The following is a 27,736-nucleotide window of genomic DNA, read 5'->3' on the forward strand; positions in this document are numbered from 1 at the left end:
AAGCTTACTTGACCTGGAATCGAACCAGGGATCCACACACCAGAGGTAAGCGTTCTACCACTGAACCATCTTGCCTTCTTATCTTGAATAAGGATACCTACGAGTCAAGGCAGGATTTTCGTGGTGAGATAGATCAGACATTACTCTGCCAATAAAAAGCAAATTCACAATCCCAAACAGAGATCTCATTTTCACGACACCTTTTCGAGGCGAGACAGCCTCATTTTTTTGTCAATTTTTGTCAATTTTTGCGGTTTAAATACATTTAAGGGCTGATACGGAACTTATTCTTGGGTCGCTCAACATATATCATAGTCAACTTTTGATTTGATTCAATTTTTTTTTTCAGTTTAGCAGCGAGCCTATATGGGACGTGAACGTACAGCTTAACGTGAGATCCGAACCACATGAGCTCTCTCCGGTAATCGAATCCGAGTATCCCACGCTAAAGGCGCGTCCGTACGCTAACCGTTTAGCCACGTGGAAGCTCTAGTCAACTTTTGTTAATACGCTGCTGGATAAGAATGTGTTTCCACGTCTTCTCCACAATCATCTATGTTGGACAACTCTTTTTCACGTTATTTCGCAGTACTTCTTGACTTTGTCATACCATTTTGTTTAGTAAGGAGGTTTTCTAGGGCACTTCCTATCTTGTAGTACCTAATCAATAATTACTCTTGTTAATTGATCATTTCTTCTTGCCACTTTTCATGAATATATATATATATATATATATATATATATATATATATATATATATATATATATATATATATATATATATATATATATATATATACGACTGTTATCCATGTATTTTTCTCCCTTATCTTTATGGATGATTCTTAGTACGGATCTCTCCATTCTTACAGAACTTAACGTAATAAATAGGGCAAACGTACCTAACTTTGTCGGTGCAAAATGCTGTATTTTATTTTTTGTATCACAATGCCCTTTCCATCTGTTGAACCTAAAATTTACAGCATATGTTGGGGTAGAAGAAATAACAAGATCACGGTCTAATACAATAAATAAATAAATAAATAAATAAATAAGAAAAATAAAACTGTGTTTTGAACGAATGAACAATGCAAGTGCTTTATTCTTTCGGTAGATGAACGAGAAAATGTCAATATACACTTTACATATGTGATCGCATCATCTTGTACAGTACTTAAATGCTTTACACTGAGAATTCAAAATGAAATGAAATGAAATCTCTGAGTTTTACGTCCCACGGTTATGCCGGTTAGACTAAAGGAGACGGTGATGATGAGAGATGAGTGAAACGGTGGAATGAAGAAAGTGGGAGGAAACGGGAGAACCCCGAGAAAACCCACGAGCACGGTGTTTGTCCACCACAAAGTTCACTTGGCAGGGGCTGGGATCGAACCCGGAACCCCAAGCACCAGAGGTGAACGCTCTACCACTGAGACTGAGAATTCAAGGGAGCTGAACTATGAATGTGAGCAACTGACTCTATTTACGGTTAGTCATTGTTGTATACGGAAATAACATTTTACAGCTAATACGAATACATTGTACTTTACGATTCGAATTGTACTCGCTTATATTATAGAAGAAGCTTCTTTCGTTCACATTAAAGCATATAGGATGCTCAAAAGGATTAAACAATGCTTACGCTTAGATATTGTCTAAAGTAACTATTATACAGGGTGTTTCAAAACAACACCGACAACGTTTGGGAGGTTATTCCTGACACCGAGATAAGACAAAAATTATAGACTAACCTGGGTGCACAAATGCTTCCTTTCGGAGTTATAGACTGCTCAAAACATGAAAAAATGAACTTTGAAGGTCCATAGCTCCAAAACTATGGGACCTACCGTAGTCGGGTCAAGACTTCACTTAGGAATTAGTATGTTCCTTATCCAAAAATACAAGTTTCAGAATCCTGTGATACTCACGCAACAATTTTTATAGAAGGAGTTTTTCTACGGGCATGTAATTTACTCACCAACTACCTCTATAAAAATTGTTGCGAAATTACAGCAGAATTTTGAAACATGGATATTGGGATAGGGCACATACTAAGTCCTAAGTGAAGTCTTGGCCCGCCTACAGTAGGTCCCATAGTTTTGGAGCTATGGACCTTCAAAGTTCTTTTTTTTTTCATGTTTTGTTCGTACAATCACATTTGTGTTCGTGCAATCACATTCTCAATGTATAGTTTTTTTACGCTATGAATTATATGTAACATTAAACAGTGTTTGAGACCTAGTATTTGAGTGAATGTTAGCTTTGTTTTCGAGATTCGGTTAAATTTTTAATCTCGTCTCGAATTTTAAAAAAAATGTATTTCTCGTCTCGTTTTCAAGACGATATTCCAGATTAGACGAGAAAGTTCTCATCTTCTGGGCAACACCACGCCACATAAAGATTAGCTCCCTAAAGTGCAGTTATATTTGCGATTATACATACGGTAATTCAAAAAGATAACACAAACGAGGTATAAGTATATTCTTCTAGTCAATTACATCTTTCTACTGCGTAGCCTACTGTCAAAATAAAAAGAATTAGAGGAACAGAAATTAACTAGGGTCTACTCTATGAAGTAGACGAGGAATTACTACTTTCTTCCATTACTTGAAACAATGTTAAAAAGTGAATAATGCCACATAATTAATATCCATGCGTAAAAGTGGGATAGGCATTACCATCCATTATTGCTTTTCAGCACTTCACATGAGAATAATAGACAATGATATATCGTTACAGGTAAATGCCTTATTTATTACATCTTTGCTAATTACCACTTTTTTTTCTTTTTTAGGCTTCTAGTATCTAGAAAGATCCACATTATTATAACGTTACTGAATACAGTCATCAATATACCTTAGTGTAATGTAGGCTATATATCTATATATATTAATCTACAGTATATCCTACATTTACACACACACACACACACACACACACTCGCATATACACCTACATACACACACATATAATATGTATTTATTTTATTCTGGGCTTAGAATCGTCCCTAAGGGCGTTTTCTTGTTGATTTGTGTGTAATCATCACCACTAACGTTAAAAATGTGCGATAGGCATCACGAATTCGTAAGAACACGCGGACACACACATAAACGCAAGTGTATATATATATATATGCGTACACATGCATGTAAATATGTGCCAGACCTACACACATCAACATAAGCGATTTGCTCCCTTTCCTCTCTCTGTCTGTCTTTTTGCATACGTACATGCATACATACATACATGTGGAGTCACGTGACAAGTAAAAATATTATCACGACATATTTGAAACATGTAAAGCTCACGCTCAATGCAACTTGTCGTGACATGCAAGTCATGATCTATCTTTTTTTCTCTCTTTCTTTCTTGATTTGTTGTATATATATATATATATATATATATATATATATATATATATATATATATATATATATATATATATATATGTGTGTGTGTGTGTGTGTGTGTGGTGTGGGGGATATGTGGCGGGTGAGAGAATAATAATACTTCTTCGTATGATTTGAATCAATACGAAATGTGGTGAAATCGTGTAGCACGGAATCAGTCAGTTGTTGTCATCATTTTAAACAAATAAATAAATAAACAGAAAAAATATCGAAAAGTAAGTTCCAGATCTACATAAGGAAAACACTGTACTAGGTAACCTACTAGGTCTTCTCTGATTTTTTTTCTATAATTTTATTCAATTTATTTCTATCTAGATGCACGAGCGGATTAAGGGCGGATCCAATGGAGCCCAGGCTCCAGGGCCCCAAGCTCAGGGAGCCCCCCAAAATTCCTCTCTTTAATACTAAAATATAGCAATCATCTTATTATATTATAGGCTTCAGACCCATGCAATTTTTTTCCGCTCGCTACGCTCGCGGTGTCGTTAGAGTTAAGTCTTCTTCCACTAGCGTATTCACGATGCGTATTTTGTGAGGGAGTGAGCTATTTTGGGCCTCTATTACAAACCAAATTATTAGCTTGTGACAATTCTTTTGAAATATCTCTGTCATTACTTAGATCAAATCTATGAGGTTTTCCAAATCTCCTGTACTCTATTAGTGCTTTTACAGGGACTGATGACCATTTGGCTTGTACTTGGCATTTATGTGTTACACTGTAGTATATGAGCATTTAACTGTTAATAATGAATGGAATTAAACTAATTATTGTAAACTTGGAGCACATTAAACTATTACAGCATAGTTCTCGGTATTTCGATAAGCCTATGAGGCTGTGGAAGGCAGAAAAAAAATGTGCGCTTGAAATAGTGCCCGCTAGAAATAGTGGGCTCCAGGGCCGCAAAAGCTTTAATCCGCCCCTGTCTATCTGGATCAAATTTTTGGAGAAATAATTTTTTGTCACACTTCTTCCGTCATAACTCTTGTTATAATACAACCTTTCCTCAAATTATCTCTCAGGCTCCCTCTTGGGTATGTGATTAATCCTACGGCTTTCGGAGCTAAAGATCCCAGTTCGATTCATGATGTGGGTTTATGTAGTTCGAATTTCACATTAAACTATAAACCCACGTCTCATATATCATAAATCCTTAAAAAGGAGACGTTTAAAACTCCAAAACTATTAGGCAATTAAATTATAGCCCTGGCTTGATATGTATGTAAGTCGATTTCGGTAAAAATAAATGCCATATGGTGATTATTATGCTTTACTACTTTAAAATGGACTTCTGTTTCTGGAATGTTAACCGGCAATTTTGTTACAGTATCATACGTCATCCGTCACATGTTCAGTCATCTGTTGAGCGATCATCATACTACATATCGCTATTGTAGTTTCAATCAACTTCGAAAAAAATGCAGATAGGTTTTGGCGTTTGGCTGTAATTATATTTTTTGACGTACTCTGTATATATTGCAATGGTACCCAGTAACAGAAAAAAGACAGAAAATAAGCTTTGTCAGAGAAGAAACAGTTGACAATCGATTTTGCCTCCCTCTTTTCCACTTCTTCCTCATTTCACTGCAGCATCCATCCTCCCTTTTTGTACCTCCCTTTCTTTCCTTGTTCGTTTTTCCGTTCCGCTTGAGTGACTACAATGAGACGCTAGCTGGTGCGAAGATACAGTGAGAACAGGGAGCATCATGCTTTCTTTCCGCCTTCTATCTCCTATCCCCCGCCCCACCTCAACCAACCTCCGTCCAAATGAATGATGCTGCATCCGCACTTTCGAATGGACTTTAATTTGTTGATATCGGCCCTCGAAAACGGAAGATGAATTTGCGCTTCGTAGGAAATAAGACAGCTGTAACGGCCCATACCAGAGGTTAGAGAGAGAGAGAAAGAGGGAGAAAATGAGAGATGTAGTGTTATAAGGGGTTACAAGAAGAGTTCATAGACGCTTCACGCGACAGAGAGACGCTTCAGTTACTCGAGATATTTCACCTCCTTCCAACAACTACGAAAACTGTCACACGCTGTAGTCCTTGTTTCCAGCAGTAAGACGAAAATTTAGTGCGCTTATACTTTTTACGTTCTGTACTTCTAAACATTACTATATGTGGTTATGTTAGAACATTTACATTCTTACCATAAAGGCATATTGAACATAAGATTTAAGAGAGATTTAAAATCTAAGATTCAAGACTCTTCACTAAGGCCACTTAAGTTCCATTTAAATTAAATAAATAAATATATCTTAAAATAATGAATACCTTAAAGACAATGGAGATACGAGTCAAGTTGTATCTACAAAATAGTATTACAAAACAGACTAGTAACAATATCCAAACCCTTTTCTTATAGACCAGAAATTAGGATGTGTGGTTTATCACTTCATAATTGTTGGGTACCCACATTTATACGAAAGGTCTTGAAAATAATAATTAGTTCACTGGCTCAAATGCTTTTTGCTAGCACAGGAAGGATCTGTATGCAAAATAATTGAAAATAATAATAAAAATCTGAGTAGAGTAAATACCGACGAGCAACACTCCCGCTCTCCTTACGCATTATAATTGTAGCGTTATCCCTGTCGTATAGACAACACACATTGTTTTACGTTACGATGTGTTGCCTAATCTCTTATGAGCTGTCGTTAAACGTAGCCCCTATTCTATCCCTAGTGGTGAGGTGCTAGATATGTCTTACTCGTACAGTATTTGTTTTCAGGTTACAAGTTTTATGTGTACTAAGTTTGGTTGAAATTGCTCCAGGGGTTCCAGAATAATCCTGGAACATATATTTTTGTACATGCATACATTTTTATACAGAAAGAAGACGTAATAGCATTTTGCATATACTATGTGGATCATTTTCCAAATTTTAAATTGTTTTGACCACTAATTATTATTAAGGACAAAGTTCTATTATTCGTCATTAATTTAAACCTTAAAATTATAAAACAGGATGATTTATATTTAGAAAGCGATAAACTCAATTCCAGTGCTATTCCTGACGAGCATGGTAGCTCAAAGATAAAGCAATAACACTCTGTGCAAGGAGTTCCTGATACGATTGCAGGACACGCGAGTTTGCGGTGGACATCTTGTTTGTGTGTGTGTTTTTTATTAGGATCTCTTGTTTCCTCCTATATTCTCATTCCACTAATTATTTCTCACATTCATTAATGATCTGCCTCCTTTAGCCTAGAGGGCATAATCATAGAACGTAAAATTAGAAATTTTGTTTCATTTATAAGACTGATAAACTCAAGTCCAATGTTATTAATTGGTGTAACATTGCTTTACATTCTATTATTATAATACAGCTCCTTCCTGGCTAAGCTGTTAGCGTAGCGCTTTTGGCGTGGGAGGTCCCGATTCGATTCCCGACGGGAACTCATGTGGATCAGAGTCTACATTAATCACTAGGTCCCGTCTAATATAGCCTCGCTGCTGAAAGAGACGTTAAAATCAAAATCAACTCAACTCAACTCTACTATTATAATACTATATATATGGCATAGTTCTCTTTTCTTTTTTCTAATAAGTAACACTTAAGCTATTCTCTGTATTTTCATAAAGGTTATTATTATAAATATATGAACAAGGATGTTGTAATTGCTAAGCCAGTGTTTGCACACATTCTCTTTTAAATAAGAAATAAACATTTTATCCTGAAAATCTTAAAATTTTCACCACTGACTCTTTCTCTCTCTCTCTCTCTTTTCTCTTCTCTATCTCACCATGAAGGGTTTTCTTTTTCTCCTCCGTTGCCACTCATGATGTATGCAAAGGAAGTGTCAGAATTTAACAACGGATGCTATTAAGTTTTCAGCTCCTGAAAGTAAAACCTAGTTAACCATCGAGCAATTTGCATTCTTAAATAAAGGCATAAAAAAAAACCTTCCTTCTTGTAATATAAGAAATACTCCTTGTTCGTGGCTGCTCATTTTCATCTTACAAACGAAGTTCTTAAAATTTTTATTAAGCCAAGCCCCGTGTTTTTCTCCACTTTGTGACGAAAAGGAAATAGCTTTCAGACTATTTCTTCTTCTTCTTCTTCGTCTTTTTCTTGAAAAAAGAAACAGAATCTTGACAAGCAGCACCAGTGAATAAGTCGCAAGCAGGTAACGTCGGTTTGCTGATGATGATGGGTTGAAAATTACTTTGCAACGAAGACAGGCGCTCATTTATGCTGACAGAGCGGTAGTCGTTTTATACACACTACCGTAACATACTTTTAAAAAAAAAGCAAAAATAAAAGAAATAATAATATTAAATATATTAACTAAAAAGTAAAAAAAAAAAAACGTATGCATATAACTTACGAACTACCTCCAAACAATATTAATGCTTCTACATACATAGCTATTAAATGTAAATTATTCTGGTGTGTTTATGAAATTTGAGTACAACTTAAAACGTTTGATCAAAAGATATTCTTAAAGAGGTTTCCGGTATAAATTATTTTCACATATTTAAATAAAGACACTCAGAATTGGCCAATATGTGAGATAGTAATGTGGACATACAATATGGGAACAATCCAATTCGTAGGTTATGCTATTTTTTTTTTTTTTTTCCTCGATTGAATGAAGTAACCATCATTCGTGGTTTCAGTTTGTATAAATTTGATAAAGGCGCTCGATGATCTGAAACTTTTTCTTAAGACAATAATTGTAATTTCTATGTCAGGCATCTCTTTACACCCTACTGCCCAGTGATGTCCATTCGCCCTGACTGCTTCGCCTCAACCCTCCCCCCCCCTCAAAATTTACTATTCTCCTGTTCGAATGAATCATTTTCAATGAAAAATTATATCCCACAAATATTTTCATGGGCAAAATCTGTTCCCTGAAACCTAACTGGGGTACACCTACTACTACCTTCCTTGAATTTCACAATTTTAAGTACTGTGCAGTAAGCATAAGCACCAATGCGAAGAATCAAGTCTAGTTATAAAACAAAAATTGATCAAAAGATTGCGATCTTTTCCAATAACTAGTTTTTGGATTAGGGACCATAAAATTTTGAACGGCCCTTAAAACGAGTTTTCGCATTTTCTACGAAATAAGCACATTATACCAAGAATGTTATAAAATAGAGGATCTGCCTATATGTATCTTCACTCTATTAAATTAATGAAGCCAAAAAAACAACCGAGCATCGGCAAGTCTGATTGGCTACTCTTGCTTTTGCCACCGTCTGATTGGCTTTCGTTTCCGCCATGATAGTTGGCTCAAAACATTGCGCTCTTATTGGGCAGAGTGGGCAGAGTAGGGGTGGCAAAACTGTGACGTATGGCTTCAAGATTTTGTTGTAAGGGCAGATCCTCTATTTTATAAGATCCTTGCATCATACTGAGTTAACTGATAGTTTGAGTTTGGCTACACTATATGTAGTTCTCCAGATATAAGGCCTATAAGAAAAGTTTAATTGAAATATATTCTATTGGATCTTTTGGGCTAATTGGATCAGGGACCACAACATTTTTGAACGGCCCCTAAATCGAATTTTCTTATTTTCTACGGATTAAGCACACCATACTGAGTTAACTGATAGTTTGAGTTTGGCTACACTATATGTAGTTCTCCAGATGTAAGGCCTGCAACAAAATTTTTGATTGAATTATATTGGATCTTTTGATCCAAAAACGTTCTGAGGAAGGAAGGACTTAGTTAACTGTATCAAGTTTTATCGCATAATAGTTTTCCTAATTTCTTCAAGTATAAACATTATGAATAGTAATCATATTATTTAAAATTTAGCCAGGAAAAAATATGTTTCGTCGAAATAAGAACACAAAAACGACTCGTCAAATTCCTTTCGAAAGTTATGTCTAGAAGGAGCACTATTCGTAGCTTGTTACAAAACCATAGTTTGTTAGGCTACATGATACAATATAAATCCCGATTAACCTTGAGAACTTCGAGAAAGTTCTTCTGATTTTCAATACTCCGCTCCACTAGCACCACATACTTTGAGTACGGCTTTAGGTATTAATAGTTATGACAGCATATATTATATTACATAATGTTGGAAATGAACCCAATGTTTTAAAACTGTGAGATTTTCTACTTTTTTTTTTATCACTGTGAAACTTATTTTGAAATGAAAAAATGAAATGAAATCTTTAAGTTTTACGTCCCACGCTTATGCCAGTTAGGCTAAAGGAGACGGTGATGATGAGAAATGAATGAAATTCATCGGAATGAAGAAAGTGGGAGGAAACGGGAGAACCCTGAGAAAACCCACGAGCACGGTGTTTGTCCACCACAAAGTCCATATGGCGCGAGCTGGGATCGAACTAGGGATCCCAAGCATCGGAGGTGAACGCTTTACCACTGAGCCACCGCGCCCCCTTATTTTGAAATGAGATGAAATGAAATATTTCAGTTTAATGTCCTAGCCTTTAGCCTAAGGGAGACGATGTTTCAGATAAGTGAATGATGACGGAAGAATTAGTGGAATAAAAATGTGGGAGAAAACAAGAGTATTCTGAGAAAAATCTACAGACACGATCAGTGGCGGATCCAGGATATGATCAAGGGAGGGGCTAAACCATAATTTGCCGTTTTATCCAGTGTAAAGCAGAATTGAAGCCCATTTTATGCAGTGTAAACCTGAGCGTCAGGGGGGGCTATAGCCCCTTAGCCCCCCTTGGATCCGCCCTTGGACACGATGTTTTCCACCACAAAGTTACTTGGGCGGAGACTTGTAATATTTAATGATGACAGTGATAATGAATCAACACAAAAATGTCTAAGTAAATATCTTGATTAGACACAACAGTGTTCATAGAGAAAACGATTTTATTGATTGTAAAAACATTTGGGGGAGTCCTTGTAGCGCTTAGCGGGAAAATAGAGATCTAATACAGATCTATCATCTTGACCCTTGAGAATCACGGTCTTCCGAGATCTGACAGCTGCGCAGTTGGAACTTACAAATCAAATTATGATCACTGCTACTTGACTTGCAAACTTCATTAATGGAAAACGTGGAACTTAATGAACCTCGAGAGAGATTCAGGGTAGAGGGTGAATGTCTGCGGATGCTGAATGTCTGGGTGCCAAGAGGAGGGGGGAGAAGAGGGATTTATAAGAGGGGTGAGTTGATGGTTTGGAGAACCGTTACCATAGAAGAGAAGAGGGGTGGATGGAATAAGTAAGTGAGAGATATAGAGCTCAAGAGAGGCCAATAATGAGAAACGTTTTTGGTTCTTTCACCTCCCACCCTCTCCTCTCTTCCACAAAATGATTGAATCAGAGAAAGAAAAGAAAAGATAAGTTTCGACAGTTGTTGTATAAGATTTTAATTGGAGGGCGGTTATTGTAATCATTGTTAAGAACAAACTTTTTGACATCCGAACGTTGTTAAGGGAAAAAGGATAAGGGAGGATCAGTGTTACAGCGAAAAGAACATTTTTCTTTAGTTCTTTTTTCTATTGCCAAATGCAAAATGCATGTACATTTTTTTTTTTAATTCTGTAATCCCATAGGAACCAAAATCTGTGAGAAAATATCACTGCTGAATTGTCTCTTTCTGTATTTTTTTTAACACGTCAATAAATATTACAACCTATATGTTCGCTACTCAGGCTGCGCTCATGATCTTATTTGGGGGACATGAAAAAATGTAATCGAAAATACAAGAATACAACTGAACGAAAAAGAGGTGACAATGGCGAGGAAATTCAAGTAGTTGGAATCAATAAATACAGAATAGAAAAATATGTAAAGAATTAGAAGTAATAGAAGCTGTGATCGAAATGGAAATTTTCACGAATCGGAACGCTTTACTTTATTAGTTAATTTGGTATTATCTGTTTTGTATACCATTATTACAGTGACCAGATTAACTAACGACTACTATTTTTTTTTTTTTTTTTTTTTTTTTTTTTTTTTTTTTTTAGCGAATATCAACTCCCTTCTCCGCTATTATTATCACCTCATTATTGTCAAATATCCTCCAGGATTTTCAAAATATCCTCCTTTCCCTGACGAGCTTGGTCTGAAAGAAACTCTGAGTAAAATAATTCACTGTATTACAATTTAAAGAAAAAATATTAAAATATTATTTACGAAAATATCAAATAATATAATATACTTACCTCGGACACGACACAACTTATTTATTCACAATTAATGCATAAAGTTGTAAGATTGTTACTATACTCATATTTACTACAGCTGCACTCCATGACGATGATGGTGCTCCGAGATTCTAATAATAACAGTTGTCATAATTACTGGTACGTATTTTCTTCCTTCTTCTCCCCCTTCCGTCTTGCGATGTCATCAGCTGAATATTGACCTTTGGACAGCAAAGACCTTACATTTATGGATTAAATTGCGTGAGAAACAGACCAACATAATTGATGAATTCTAGTGCTGCTAATATACGTATATTTAGATATATACGTAGTGGTGTCACTATTTTATTCATGGCGCTGGAATTTCTCTTACTTTCAATGACGGAAATGAAAATTGTAACTATTGTCTTAAGGAGAAGTTTCAGATCGTCGGACGTTTGTCACCTTTATCAAATTAATACAAACTGAAACTACGAATGATGGTCACTTCATTCAATCGAAAGAAACAAAACAAAACAAAACCTTAACACTAAAGAAGAGAAAAACATTGATTACACCTAAAGGTAGCTATAAATTGATTTCATGGGAGGGATATATAGGAGAAAATGTGGGGCATGTTAGGGGTCATTTGCGGCCAGGAGGATGGGGACTGCTGATGAGGATATGTTTCATCTTAATAGATGACGTGGTCATCTTGAAGGATCAGTTTTAGGGCTTAGAAAAATCTTTTCGAGTTTTTGAAAACTGCAAATGAGGATTAACTTCCACCCACATTTTTTTTTTTTTTTTTTTTTTTTTTTTTTTTTTTGCATCTCGATGAGATCTTTAGATTGGTATATATGGGTCATCTTTGGACATATTTTCTTTCGTTATACGCTCTTAATTTTGTAAAAGTATTATTATTATTATTATTATTATTATTATTATTATTATTATTATTATTATTATTATTATTATTATTATTATTATTATTGGTACACAATAGGATCCAACAGCAAAGTACTGTTTCTACGACTATTTCTGAAACTATAAAGTTGCTTAATAAGTGGATGATACGAATGAACTTCGCTGCATAGTTTTATTCTCTTTCTTAGATTATCTATTGTGTTGTGAGCATATAATTGACATCTGAAAGATAAACACAATATCAAAATACTGTTTATCTACCAGATCGATACCAGTATCACACATCATCTGTATCAAAGAACTAAAGCATTCGGGTTTTTTTTCTATTTTATTACAGCTACCAAATCTTATTAATGAGGTGTTGTCTTTTGAAAGCATGCAGAGAAAGGTTATCTCAGCATAAGCTACGTAGAAGCAAAAATTACGATCTGATAATGAGGTAACGGGATGAGTAATCATTTGATGATATCATGAAATTAACTGAGAGAAGAAAGAAAGAAAAGAAATACCTGTCACCTTCATGAAATAATTATAGCAAACTTTAAAATTAGCAGATGTCGAAAGAAAATAATGTTGTCTTTGTTCATAGAATACATTACAAACATTGAACATGTATCATACAGAGGGAGTTTTAATATGTATATGAATCCACGTAAACCTCCACATGAAGAAATTAGTGCAGTCGTAAATTTACTGCAAATCACTGTGATTCTAGTTTCCATATAATCCTATGCTACAAATAGGGTCTGCGTAAAAGAGTATGCATGTCAACTTTAAGAAAACACTAATAACGACAGGTAGTATTTTGCTATTCACCAGTGTATGTTTTACGTGTATAGGGTAAGTTAAAATAATAGACCCGATTTTAGACATTTATTCTGTGAAATCTAGTCAATATATGTTACTGTTAACTTTCAAAGTTTAGCTTCCACGCAGTGTTTCCACTTTTTACCTTTTAAAGTCAGCAGCAAGCATGAAATGAATTGCTGATATTGAAAGCAACTTGCTATGGAAGATTTGACAGGAGATAAGACTATCGACTTGATGTGTGCCATGTTACGTGAAGTTCTCACACAGAATACTTGTGATACGTTTCAAGCAAACTTTAACAGTTTACCTTTCTTAGTACATGTGTCACAATAACATATATTTATTAGATTTCACAGAAGAAATTTCTGAAATCGTGTCCATCATTTTGATTTTCTCTGTGCACTATACCTGTAACAACTTCTTTCAGCAAAACGTAAGCTATCAATTCTTATTGGAAATGATCGACATAGTTTCTAGCGCCACAAAAGTTCGATTTTCTTGAGACCTACGAGAATATATATTCAAGCATGTTTATTTCATGCACCTCGATCTATTGGCTGATATAATGTCTTTATCTTTGAACAATACTTTACTTGAACAGAAATTAAAATTATATTGTTAATTATATTGTGTGCCTGGGACACCCATAGGATCTTTTCAAAGAGAGGGGTCAAAGACTGATTCCAAGAGGGGCCAAAAGATCTATTCCAAGGGGGTGTCATTACAGTTTATTAGCCCCATGATGTGTTTTTCTGGCTCCGCCACTGCTGTAGACGTATTAAATTAATTTGTTTTTTTTTTAATGCTGTTTAATATTCTTTAAGTTCTATTTTCATATGGGAAAGTTAAGGTTGCAGTCATCTACATTCTTTAGTGTTTTATCCCATTTTAAATAGTTTTACGTATTCAGCGCAGAACGATTTAAAAAGTATGTACATGACTGCTTCCATTAAATTTGGTTCGATTCAGCATATATTTTTGATTTCATTGAAAAACGAAACTGCATATGAGAGAAATCTCAAATAAAATATGTACATCTGGCAACCCTGTCATATGACTGACGTCACTTGTAAACAAGAAAATTAGTTCGCAACTTTGCCGCATCGCACAGATAAATCAAACAAGTTATACTAAACTATTGAATGTAAATATATTAAGAACTATTGTATGTGGAAGCAAATTAGTATGTCTTGATCTATATTTCCAAGAACTGAAGAACACCTTTCGAAAATCCAGTGGGAACTGCTTCCCCTTTCCCCCCGCTGGGGACAGCCACGTTTTGAGCTATATCTTATTAATCATAGTAATACTGTCGTCTTGCTAGTACTATAATGCAGAACCTCTGGTACATGGGGGTCTTTGGTTTGATTTTCGGCCAAGTAAGTTTGTGGTGGACAGCTTCATATCCGCGGGTTTTCTGGGGTTAATTCTGTCTCCTCCTACATTGTCATTTCACCAATTATTCCATCATCATTCACTTGCCTTAATCATCGTCTTCCTCTGGACATAATCGTGATACTTTAAAGTGAAAGATTTCATTCCATTTCATTTCACAATGAAGAATCTAATGAGCAAAGCTCCCCGGAAGTATGTCTAGAATACACATTGCTCCCACATACATTTCAAATAAGTTTTCACGTTACATTTGTAATTAAAATAAAATTACGACGTGTTATGTTTATTGTAGGCATAAATATTGAACTACACGCAAGTTTCAGAACATTTGTTCAAAATCTATGTAGTTTAGCTTGGAGTTGCTAAGTTGTTATATAAAAATAAAAAGACATATCGGAACTTAAAACAGCTAACACACTTAAAAAAAAAAAAAACTCTTATAGATTGATTTTATACCTAAATGCATTTAAGCTATAATGGCACTCAGAAATATTTAGAGCAACATTTCTATTGCTACGAGTCACAAACGAAATCTGAGTTTACAGTCTGAGTCACAAACGAAAACTGCAACCATAAAATCAGAAGATGGGGGATTTGGAGAGTTCGTGAAATCCCTGTAAATCCGAAAGATTAGGTAATCTTATCTTTCTTTATTATGTACAGCATTGGCCGGAAGCGGTACTTTATTAGTTTTATAAACGAACGTGTTTATGTTTGTGTATCTGCTGCATACATTGTGGAATTTAGTAAGGAGAAATGTTTTTTGGAAAAATCATGGCATAACTAATAGATTTTTTCGAATAAATAAATGTTTTTTTTTTTTTTTAAAAAAATGCTGAGTTGATCTGATTCCGCTCAACATCATATTATTGTATTATTTACTTGATATAGCTACAGTACGCCTGATATAATTCTATATCATACGGTGTTCCTAACGTAACTTGGCGGAATTGAACGATTCATTGCCCTACATCACTTCTCCATGCTGTAAAATTCTGCTTATATAGATATAGATGGAGCATAGGTAGATCTAAATTATACACGGGAATGTTTCTCATGCTACCGAATTTTATTATAAAATCTCCTTATTATAAATGTTGTAATACAAAATCACTTTAATATAAATAGTTCACTAATACTGGGTAACGAGTGATATTCCAAGACCTGAGCAGCCTATGGGGAAGATCTCCACAGAGCTCCGAGCAAGCTAGGTGAAGTGGATTTAGGATCCCCAATGATCCACACAAGCAGTGGAGGCTTAAAGACCACAAATGTCCACACAAGCTGAGGGACTGAGGTTAGGAGTCCTAGAGAGCTCCGTGCGAGCTAAAGGAGCCTTAGAACTAAATGTAAGCTAAAGGCTTTTGGTTAGGTAGCTCCTAGAGCTCTAAGCAAGCTAAACAAGTGGAGGTGACCAGCCAAAGACTGATAGTAGTTGCTGTGGTCCTCCTTGCTTTAAAGCTGCTTCAGCGTGGCGATAGTGCTGCTGGTCCTTCGTCGTCATATGATCAGTGACGTCACTGATGTCCCTGTCGTTTGTTACTCTAGTAATTCGTAGTAGGACGCACATGGTTAATGTTTATAAATATGACCACGTGTTGGTTGTTAGTAAACACATCCACGTCCGGGATATTACAGTATGTTTTTGAATCCCATCTCGAATAGTAATTAGGAGAGTCTCAACCCTGGGCGAAAGGACTTGAGTTCAACTCCATGCAATGTGAATTTTCAATGGATTTTCTAGTGGCTCTTTCATTTTCTCTTAAATTCTCGTTGCATCAATTCCTCGATTATTATCATTTACTTGCATCTCTTCTATTTTGCAGGGAGTGGCGAAACCGGCACTGTTTTTCTCCTTTCCCCACAAAATTAGTAGATAAACGAGCCCTATGGGATTCGAGTTTCGTAAATTTAAGATACCTATCTTACCACGGGTATATGCAGGGCAGTTATATCGCCTCCACTGTCTGCAGGGTATAACCAGTGATAACACTAGAGGGATATAAGGGGGTGATTGCCCCTGGTGTCATCGTCTGTCCCCGACTGCCTCTCTAAGAAGACATGTTGTGTTGTAAAGTACGGTAGATCAAGTAATACAAAACTGCTATTTTTGGTATACAAGAAAGTAGTTGCTCCCTTCCCCCAAATGTCCTCCACTTGTTCCCCTCAAGAAATTAGATCTGGCGTTGTTACTGGACATGATCAAGGGAACTTAAAGTAAGACTTAAATTCACTTTTCATTTGGAAAGGTAATTGATCTATAAGTATTCTTCTAGACCCATGGATTGCGGTTAAAATATTTTTGTGTGATTTCTTGGATCAAAAATAGGGTGATTCACGAAAGATAACAAAAGCAAAAATTAAAAAAAAAAAATCTTAAAGAAGAGAACATTATGATAATACCTCGTATATGTTAGTTTCAGGCTTTACAATAACACACACACACACACACACATTATATAGGATCTTATATATATATATATATATGCCTTATATAAAGTAGCATTATGTTTCCTATTGTGGGCGTCAAGGAAGGAAGAGAGTAGAAAAACAGACCATTAATTCCCAGGTGGGTGGTGGGCGATAGGGGTTGAATTGAACGGTTGATTATCAGAAAGACGAAGAGCAGAAGGGAGGTAATGTTGCGTGTATCTAGAGAGAGAGAGAGAGAAAGGAAGGCAATAGAAAAAAAAAGTCTTGACAAATTCTCATAATGATATAGTCAGCCATTGTTCATACGGCTGTGAACTAATGAGAGACGGTCTCAATACCTATCAGACAAAGTTTTGTGGCTGCACCTCCTTTTGTTGTCGGTTTATTTCCCGTTCTAGATTGTCAACTGTTCTCGCATGAACGTGGAAATAACTCGTCTGTCATTAGGGATGATTGTAGCGCGATATCTGATGACAAATGAACGACGAATAATACTCTTTAGTGTTTTTTCTCTTTTTTTTTCTCTTTCCTCGCTTCCTTGTTATAAGTCATTTCAAATGTTCATAGTACCAAACAAATTCACACGGTTTCCTTTTAGTAATTCTACAATCAAATACCATACTAACTTTTGAATTTAGACTTTCAATATTATTACACTATAATTTGTAAAGGTGTCAGCATTAAATAGTTTTCTTCTCCCCCAGATTTGTTGTGATATTACAGTGTAATTTGTAAAGGTATCAGCATTAAATAGTTTTCTTCTCCCCCAGATTTGTTGTTGTATTACACATAGGGAAGAAGAAAAGAAAATAATTGACGCTAAATTAGCGAAATTATGTAGTTCAATTCGATCGGTATTTGTGTGTCTGTCTGTTTCACGATAATTCTCGAAAAAATGTACCCGGATTTTAATGAAACTTAGTTTATCTCACCAACAACCCGTATATTTCGGGTTGAAATACATCAAGAATAAGAGTATAAAAGGGGGTAAAGTCCAACCTATGTTGCTAGTTTACACAAATGCATATTATGATTCTTAGAGCTAGGATTTTTAGGTGCAAAATTTGGGATTAAAAAAAAGGTGCATTAAAAAAATGAAAATTTCAAATGTCAATGTTCACGCAAATACTACCAAAGTTAATTAGATCAGACATAGGAACTCAAAATTCACTCATGTGTTAAAAAGTATGTCTAAAAAATGAAATGAAATCTTTCAGTTTAACGTCCCATGATTATGCTTTTAAGGCTAAGGGAGACGGATGATTAAGGCAAGTGAATGATGATGGAAGAATTGATGGAATGAAATATGGGAAGAAACGGGAGTATCCCGAGAAAACCCACGGATACGTATCTATCTTTAAACGTAGATAATTGCTCTTCATTGTGTTCATATAATCACTTTATCAATTTATAAATTTTATATTATAAATCACGTAACACTAAAATAGTGTTTGACATTTAAGAGTTAGGTTAACTAATGGTACCCACAAGACTGCAAAAAATTCTGTTTGAATGGTGTTTTTCAAGTAGAGATGCGCACGAGACCAGAGTAGACTTAAGACTAGTCTAATCTAATCTCGTCTCGTCTCGAGAACTTCACAAAACGCGTCTCGTATTGCATCTAGTTTCGTTTTCAAGACGAGACTTGCGACATGTTTCATTTCGTATGCATCCCTACTTAAAACACCAAACAGACATATGTGTACACTGCATTAAAAAATATATAACAAATATGTTTTATCGATTTCAATTCGAAGTGAATCTTGAAAGTAGGTATTTCTCTAACACAAATCTACAACATTATAAAACACATAAATAAATAAAATAATAAAAGAAAAAAATCAGACAGTTATTGCAGTTATCTGAGTTCATGGAATTACGATTCCTTTCGTTGAAATTTTGCAGGCGAGATAATTCGGTCTTTACTTTAGTGCTGTTGAGCGCTCGTTCGGATGTTGTCTGCTGCGCAGTGCATTATGGATGATGACGATTCCCAGCAGATCCTCGAGCTCTTCAGAAGCGAGATTTACGTTTCTATGTGGATGTGACTGAGTCAGTCAGTAGACATACTAAAAGAGAGAGAGAGAGAGAGAGAGAAATTCTAGTTGTGGAATCATGAATATTTCTTCGAAAAATCTTGCATTTAAATGCTAAATTGTTTCTCATAGCTTGTTTGTAGACATATTTCTCATACACTGAATTTAAAGTTTCGTTGTCTACAACATGCTGTTGAGGAAGTTTCTTATTGTCACTAAGAAATTCAATGATAAAGTATATGCATGCCTTATATGTCACGGGGTTTATACAGGTCTAGTATTACTTACTTATTTGTTTATTTATTCATTGTAAGGTACTATCAAGTGCCCTAAATGCAATTTTATCCAGTGTATTTTAAAGAGGGTGGGGGAACCTACAACTTCCATTGGATCCGTGCATATTAGTATGCAAACGCATATTCAAGTGGCTATAAGAGTAATATAGCTCTTGATGTCCAAATTTATCCCGGATAAAATGACGCTTATGGTCAGTGATGATTTCAAACAATTTCATCTGGGAGGGAGTTTCGACACGCAGGGGTGAAGGTAGTAGTGCGAAAACATTGGTAATTCTTGTTAAACCCTATCGGAGACTAATGTCAAACGCTCCGGGGAGAAAATTTCCCTTGAGCCACCTCCAGAAATTCTCACCGCTTATTGTATTTGATAATCCTACTTAAAATATACAAAATGACAGATAGACCTAGTTTTCAGCCACCATGACGGAACGACTCCCGTCCAAGAAATCGAGAAATAATAGTGAATATATAACGTATATATTTAGAAATATAAATTTATTTGGAACCGAATGTACATGTAAAATGTACGTGATAAAAAAAAAGTACATTATTTAAAACAACGATCATAATAATATTCACCATTTTGCGTTCATTTATTAGATAAGTTTGCTTGTCAAACAGTTGTCTAAATCATATTTTACTTCTTTACTTAAGAGTGAGGTACCCGGCACTTACTACACCTATAATGGTGTATAACCTGCGTTCTGCTTTTGATGTTCTGTACAATGATCAGAGTTTGTGGAAATCGAGGATTACTTTAAGGTGGAATCTCTGAAACGCCGTAATGTAATTCACATTTCAAGACTTTCATCGGGAAACATGCCCGGAACCCCCATGTACTAAAGGCGTACGCGCTAGCAACTAGATCAGTCCTGAGACGCTCTTGTATTATAAATAAGGATTCGTGAAAGGTGTAAAATAAATAAATAAATAAAATAAAATAAAAAAAGCATGGAATTGACGTTGTGGTTGCTGATCCAAAAAGAAAGAAAGATAAAAATAAATAAAAGCTATTTAAATACTTGTATAGTGAACTGAGAAATACTGAGGAAAGTACCAAAGAAGTTTCTTATTACTAGGGTAAGTAATAATTGTTGCACCCAAAACTTCGACCCACTATATCGCCACAGTAGTTTTAAATCTGCAATTGCCTGCACACTAGCGTCATCTACTGGATCAGGCAAGCAGGCAACGTAGTTGGCGACAGCTATTAGGGTAACAGTTAATTCTTAGAAATAATAAGCGTTATGCACAAACTGAGATGCTATTGCTTCTACAATAAGAATGATTATTATGATTACTATTATTGCTATTATTACAGTAAGTGGAAGTTTCATCATTAATTTTTCTTTCTCTTCTTCTTTGCTGATATGGAATTAGATGAAGAAGGAAACATGTCAACAAAACATGTGTAGCGTGCATAATCAGGGGTTTCTCGAGAACCCAATTATTTCTAACGTACACACACACACACACACACTTCAAACAATGTGGTATATATATATATATATATATATATATATATATATATATATATATATATATATATATATATATATATATATATATATATATATATATATATATATATATATATATCCAGTCAGCTACCATAGTTTTGGTAGAATTTTCCGTATCCTCCTCCTCCTGTTCCTTTTTGCATGTGGCACATTCTCTGTGACACACACTTGTTATCTGAACATCAGTTTTCTCTTCCATTAATAAACTCGGCGACATCTCACTTGAAATTTGGATTAAACCAAAAACACGTTGGTGGTACCTCCACCACCACTCTTCTGCTCGAATGCGATGTGACAATCTGTCGTGCAACGGAACTTTATCACCAGATGGTGTTGCTGTAGTTTGAGGACAGGGAACGTAAAAGAGAGAGAGAGAAAGAAGAGAATGTGGAAGTAGGAATATAAGAGAGAGGACACAGAGAATATAATGAGCTAACAGTGGTGCCCTCATCCTGCCACTTTATATTCAGTGTCGCAAACTCTCATAAAAAGTTTACTAAAATTATTATTATTATTATTATTATTATTATTATTATTATTATTATTATTATTATTATTATTATTATTATTATTATTATTATTATTATTATTATTATCGTAACCAATTAAAAATAAATCAAATTATCAACCATTAAAAAAGCAATTCAATACATTCCAAACATTATTTATATTGTTTCTTTGGGTGGATTAGAATTTTTCTTTCCCTTCAATACCTAGGATGTATGAGACAGTTTAAGGTGAAATCCTAATCACCGTAATGCGTCCAAATTTCAAGGTTCTCCCAGCGGGAATCCAATGCGAGACCTCGTACACCAAAGACGCGCACGAGCTTTGAGCTATTCAAATTGGAGACGACGTTTACTTTCTTGCTTTTCTTTTTATTTAACTTTATGAAAATAATCGTAATTGTTTATAGATTGTTAAAACATTTCAAATATAGCCTATGATGTAAATGAATGCTTGGAACAGTATAATTAATAACAATAAAAGTAACAGTAACAAAGAATAAAAGAAAAGAAATAAATTCTGCCAGGTTTGTATTTAAAAATTCTCTGTCTACATTTGCTGTAGTAATTGAAAGAAGAAAAAAAAAACAAGAAGAAAGAAAACTTGTAGAAAATTTTAATCAAGTTGAGAGTTAGATTTGAAACTTGAGATATCCTGATAAAGAATCAAGAACTTCTATTAGTGACTCACGCCACCATATTTGGTCATTATAGAGACGTATTTTTCAGATATTTTGGAAATGAATATTGAATGAATGTCACTACTGTGTTAGCGGCAAATTATTTTGTAAAATCATTATACAATATAAGATTGTTCTGTAAAATTACAACGAAAGAGTGGCAAAAATTCTGTCATTTTATCATCTTTAAATTAATATAATAATAGCAGGAAGAAAATTGCTGTTATTGAGATTGTAGTGATTAATAATAAAATAATGATCAATAATAATAATAATAATAATAATAATAATAATAATAATAATAATAATAATAATAATAATAATAAATTATTATTATTATTATTATTATTATTTTTATTATTATTATTATTATTATATGTAATATCGACGATCTTACATTATGGTGAAATTAACGAATTTCGTACGTTACGCATTGAATAAAATTCGATACTTTTCTTTGGTCATATCATTATCAGTTAAAATATACACATGAAGGAAAAAGCCGTGTTGACTCATCAATGTAAACACAGGTGTTAATACAACTTTTTTTGTATTTTTATGCAGCATAAATGCCTCATCTGTGTTGTAAAGCACAGACCAAAACACAGACATACCAGAAATATTATCTTTTGCGCGCTCCCCTTTTGAAAGGAGAATTGTTAATGAATACCTATAATAGGAATTCAACAAGTCTGAAGATCTATTTATTTTCAGTTATTTATTCATATTTTTGGGCATTATCGGTATCTATGGCCCTAAACAAGCCACGTAAGAGGGATGATGTCCCACGGCGAACACGCTAATCGAGAAAGTGAGGAAGGAAGGAAGGAATGGGAAGGGAAGAAAGCAAACTTGGACCTGTAAGACAGGTGCCATCCCAGTATTAGCCTGGTGTAATTGAGAAAATCCTAGAAAAAATCATTCAGGACGACTGGCCTGAAAGAGTTCTTACATCGTTTCGACCGAGTGCCCCCACAGGGAATCAAACCTGGGCCTCTCGCACCAAAGGCAAGAGCCTTAACGGCTACGCCACGCGGGGCTACTCTGAAGATCTACTCTTTTGAATGTATTTTGGTATTTCAATAAATACTAGTAGAGGGTTACTTTGAAACTAAATCTGGCAACTTTATGGCCACTGCCTCTAATTTCTTATCTGCACGGCCGTCTAACTTCGTTTTTGGCACAATTGTAGTTGTAGACCATAATACCTTAAGAAAAAGATAAATAAATATATGAACTCCTGAAAGATATGCAATACATATATACGCAATTGTTTGTTGGGCTGTATAACGTCAAGGATAATACGAGTTTTTCTTTTTGTTTTTACTCTTATTGTTTTCTTTTTCTTTTTATTGTCCGTTCACTGTAGCTTGGCGCTGTGTTTTGACACAAAACCTGGCCAGCGAATCTTAGCAGTCCTTCCCCTACTTTCCCCTTATAGCAGTTGTAACAGTGGAACAAACTCATCAATTTTAGCACTAGTAGGGTTTGGTATTTGCAAGTTGCGTAAATTTCGAAAGAGTTTACTTCTTCTCTAATCAGGACCGTAACTTGTGTGGGACAGGGGAGGGGCAACTTCCCCCCAGGGAGGTTCCCCGCCGTTCGAAGGGGCCCATTTGGAGACGAAATTTTCTTAATCCATATACAATACGAACATGAAATTATAAATGAAGCATTAAACAGTTTCACTACATTACATAAAGCAGCGCACAAAAGGTAAATAAAATAAAAGTGAGCCTTGTGCCCACTTCAGTAAGAAACGTCTTTTATTAGGGTCCCTAGAAATAACATTTATTCGTATGGCTTTGAGATTTGTCAATGTTGTCCCCTTAATTAATTTGTCACGTATGGAATGGGCCCAAGGGCGTAAGTAACGGCCCCGCAGACCTTGCCGTGAGGGAGGGCCGACAGGCTCCGGGGGCCATAAATAGTAAGAGAAAGTTAGAAAGAGGGGGGGCCAAGAATGAGAAAAACAACTTTTTATAGGAGGCCCAAATACACATATTAATGCTTGCCCCCCAGAAAAAAAATATAAGTTACGGCGCTGTCTCTAATGTGAATTTATTGGTACACTTCTGCTAATAGTTAACTATATCAGGTTGGTCTCTTTAAACCGGTTGAGCCGTAGAGAGAAACAATATTACAGGAGGATAGTATTCATAAGAAGGTGGGGAAAGGAGAGCAAGGATGAGAAAGATGAGAAGAAAGAAAGAAAGAGAATGAAAGAAACACTTCTACATTTACTTCATAATGAATTTAAACACACATAAACGAAAAAGGGATGTCGGAACCCACCACCATAATATTTGTGGAAGTGTTTACAACATAATATTCTGAAGGAATATATTTCCCGCCAATTCTGGGGCCTCGGTGTTTGGCCCAATTCTGGCCTTGCGGCAGTGGCGGATCCAGGGGGGCGATCATGGCGATTGCCCTCAGGAAAGGAATCTTTCTCATTTTATATATTTAAATAAAACCCAATCCCAGAGTTTGGAGCTCTTAAAAATAGCTCTAAGTAGCAGTATTAAAACCCACCGCCCTCAAGAAGTCCGTCCTGGATCCTCCCCTGCCTTACAGAAGCTACTATCTAGTCATTCACCTCGTGAGACTGAGGAAAACCTTAATAAGGAATACAGGCCAGAGCCGCGTTCATGCCCACGCTCGATCTACCTATTTTAATGCCTTTTTTCGTGTTGCACAGTGTCTGGTAAGGGCACCCAAACAGGGCAAATGTGTACAGCTTTAAAATGTTTAAATGTTAAAATTCGCTTTATATTGTACTTTGAACACTTAATTCAATGTGTATTATATTTACAGCAGCATGGTTTATTTCCTAATACTTTAAGTCTATGGTTGTTAGTATTTATAATTATTGCATCATACTAATCCTTCTCAAAGCTCGTTCAATTAGTATGAAATTCTACACTTAGCAGTTTGCAACATTGCAAACCTTCCCCAACAGGCAATATGTGAGGAGAATATTTCCACCTATACTCGCATCGAAATTCCCAGCCTTTGTTTACAATCAGTACAATATGTTTCTGTCGCCTTATCATGAAAACAACGCTGTCCAGCGAACCTAACGGTCTTCGCTACCTCTGTTTATTGTTTACAACACAAACTGCCATCTTCCAATATTGCCAGGCGTACAAGGTTTTCGCACACTTTCGAACAAGATCACTTGTACAAAATTGAGTGTGCATTATGTGTAAGATTGTATTACATAATAACTAACTCAATTTTTCATAACGTTAATATCTCAGTCATCTCAAAAGCAGCAATTTATGTAGTAATAGCACTTAGTCCATGACTGTGCAGAAGTAGGTACATTCGGTTCGGAGATTCATGTGCCTGGCAACCATGAATTAACCATGTAGGGGTGAGAAGCAAGGTTTTGACGCTCGCACTACAATTGTTGTTTGTAAACAATCTTCCATCCTAGAGTGAACAGACAATAGTAACATTTTCAAGTGAATTAAGATCAATATATTCTGTAAACTATATTTTACAGCTTTGTCTAGGTTAAATTTTTATTTGCTTGCCTTTCGAGCAGGAGGTCCAAAGTTGATCTACAATGAGAGTACATTGTTTTTTGTTTTTTTTAATTAGATATGTATGTAAAGGAAATTATTGACAACTGAAAATTAGAAATCTGACTGCAACTAAATTTAGTTCAAATATAAGCAAGTGATTAGCTAGGAAAAGTGGGTAGGTAACGAGTTACATATCTTCATTTTTTAAATACTTCACAAAGTATGAGTCGATTTAAGAATGAAACTTGAAGAAAACTTTGTCCTCTTTAAATTACAGAAAGAGCTGTCTCTATTTGGAAGTTCATGAAAAAAGTTGGTTAGTTAGTAAAATTGGGTACAGAGTGTTTGATAGAGTTATAAGAGACAGGTGCAACGAGAAGTTGTCAGAGAGTGATTCTGTGCAAACATTTTATGATAGGTGGCTGAGTTACTGAAATGTAGAAGTTAGAGTTGTATCAACATTTCAACTAAGATTATCGAAGTTGATAATGAAGACATATATATTAAAGAGTCACTAAGTGTGGTGACCTTGTACTGTGAAGTAGAATTAAAAATAAAAAGGGGAAAAAAAAGAGAGAGAATTCAAGTTGATAGATATTTGTTATTTGTAGTTACTATGAATCTCGATTAGCTTATTACTCCGCTGTTCGTGTTACTCTGCAATTACTATTATAATTCGTGCTGTGAGAGCACATATCATTCTGGAAATTAAATAAAGCAGATTTCTGTAATTAAATCAATACAACACTTTTGCTTTCGATTGTACAAATAGTTGAGTAAATTTTCTCATCGATACTGAGTCCCACAGTTTATCTTGGGATTTGAACATTCTAGCGCGTTCGATGTTCTTCAATCGGGAATTGAAAGCTGATACCTCATGCACTACGCGCTACTACTAGACCAACCAGTAGGGCATTATATGGTTTCAAATTGAAAGTAAAATTTGCTCATTTGATACTGTTCATACTGGTTTCCATACTTAATCTCATATTTGAACAAGATTTAGTCGAATTCGAACTTAGAAGTTTCTTCTTATTTTTGTATGGTAGCCATATATTTTTTTCTTAAAAAACAAAAAAACCCTGGGGCCTATTTCTCAAAGCTACTATATTAGTGATACATGTTCATATACAGGATGTTTCAAAACAACACCGACAACGTTTGGGAGCTGATTCCTGACATCAAGATAAGACTTGCGATACTTCCACAACAATTTTTATAGATGTAGTTGATCAGTACTAGCCGAACTCTCTCCATAAAAATTATTTACGTGAGTAACCTTGGATCCTGAAACATGTTTATTTGGATAGCACACATAGTCTATTAGTTCCCAATTGAAATCTTGACCTGACCACGGTAGGTCCCATAGTTTTCGATTTATGGACTTTTAAAGTTCATTTTTTCATGTTTTCGGCAGCCTGTAACTCCGAAAGGAAGAATTTGTGCACCCAGGTTGGTCTATACTTTTTGTCTTATCTTGGTGCCAGGAATCACCTCGCAAACGTTAGCGATGTTGTTTTGAAACAGCCTGTACTTGTGATACTAGTGTAAAAATATGAGTATTTATTAATTGAACCTACAAGAAGAAAATACTAGCTAGATTTTGTTGCACAAAACACTTGTGAGACGCAGTTAGCTTGTAATTTACTAGTACAGTATCCCCAAGAGATTGGAAACTTGTACAGTGTTTGTGTCACTTCAAAATATAGATAGCTCTGCGTTGTTCTCATTAAATAATTAAGAAAAAAGTCTGAAATCGAGTGCAAACTGTGGCAAGTGGTTGTATAGATGAAAAAAATATCCATTGATTTATTTAATATTGTCAATAAAGGATAATAAGTTCGGTTGACTCCAAGTGTACATGGCAAGGAAAGCATTCAGATAATTTCATATTTGTATTTTTGAACACATAATTTGAATTTTGACTTTTTCCATCGCGCCTACTTATGTGTTTTTAGTGCGTCTTACTACATTCACTTTGATGTGGCAAAGTAATTAGAATTCAATCTAAGAAGATTAGTTAAAATATTAGGTCCTTATTTACTGTATATAGCATATGCCAAGTAATAATTTTAATCTTTATCAATATAGGTTTACTTAAGTCAGGCTA

General features: G+C 35.1%; 1 protein-coding gene and 1 long non-coding RNA gene across 2 annotated transcripts in view; one reads left to right on the top strand and one right to left on the bottom strand.

The window, feature by feature from the left end:
• The window catches only part of LOC145687615 (T-box transcription factor TBX20-like), a 209,383-nt gene that overhangs the window by 82,965 nt on the left and 98,682 nt on the right, over positions 1 to 27,736 (top strand). The gene's annotated exons all lie outside the window — the stretch shown is intronic.
• The window catches only part of LOC145687618 (uncharacterized), a 53,705-nt gene continuing 44,756 nt past the window's right edge, over positions 18,788 to 27,736 (bottom strand). The window contains exon 2 of the long non-coding RNA XR_014131685.1: positions 18,788 to 19,121. This is a non-coding gene — a long non-coding RNA (uncharacterized LOC145687618). The remainder of the gene's footprint in view (positions 19,122 to 27,736) is intronic.

The sequence above is a fragment of the Thermobia domestica genome, chromosome 1 (genome assembly GCF_964235325.1).
Source record: "Thermobia domestica chromosome 1, izTheDome1.hap1.1, whole genome shotgun sequence".
Lineage (NCBI taxonomy): Eukaryota > Metazoa > Arthropoda > Insecta > Zygentoma > Lepismatidae > Thermobia > Thermobia domestica.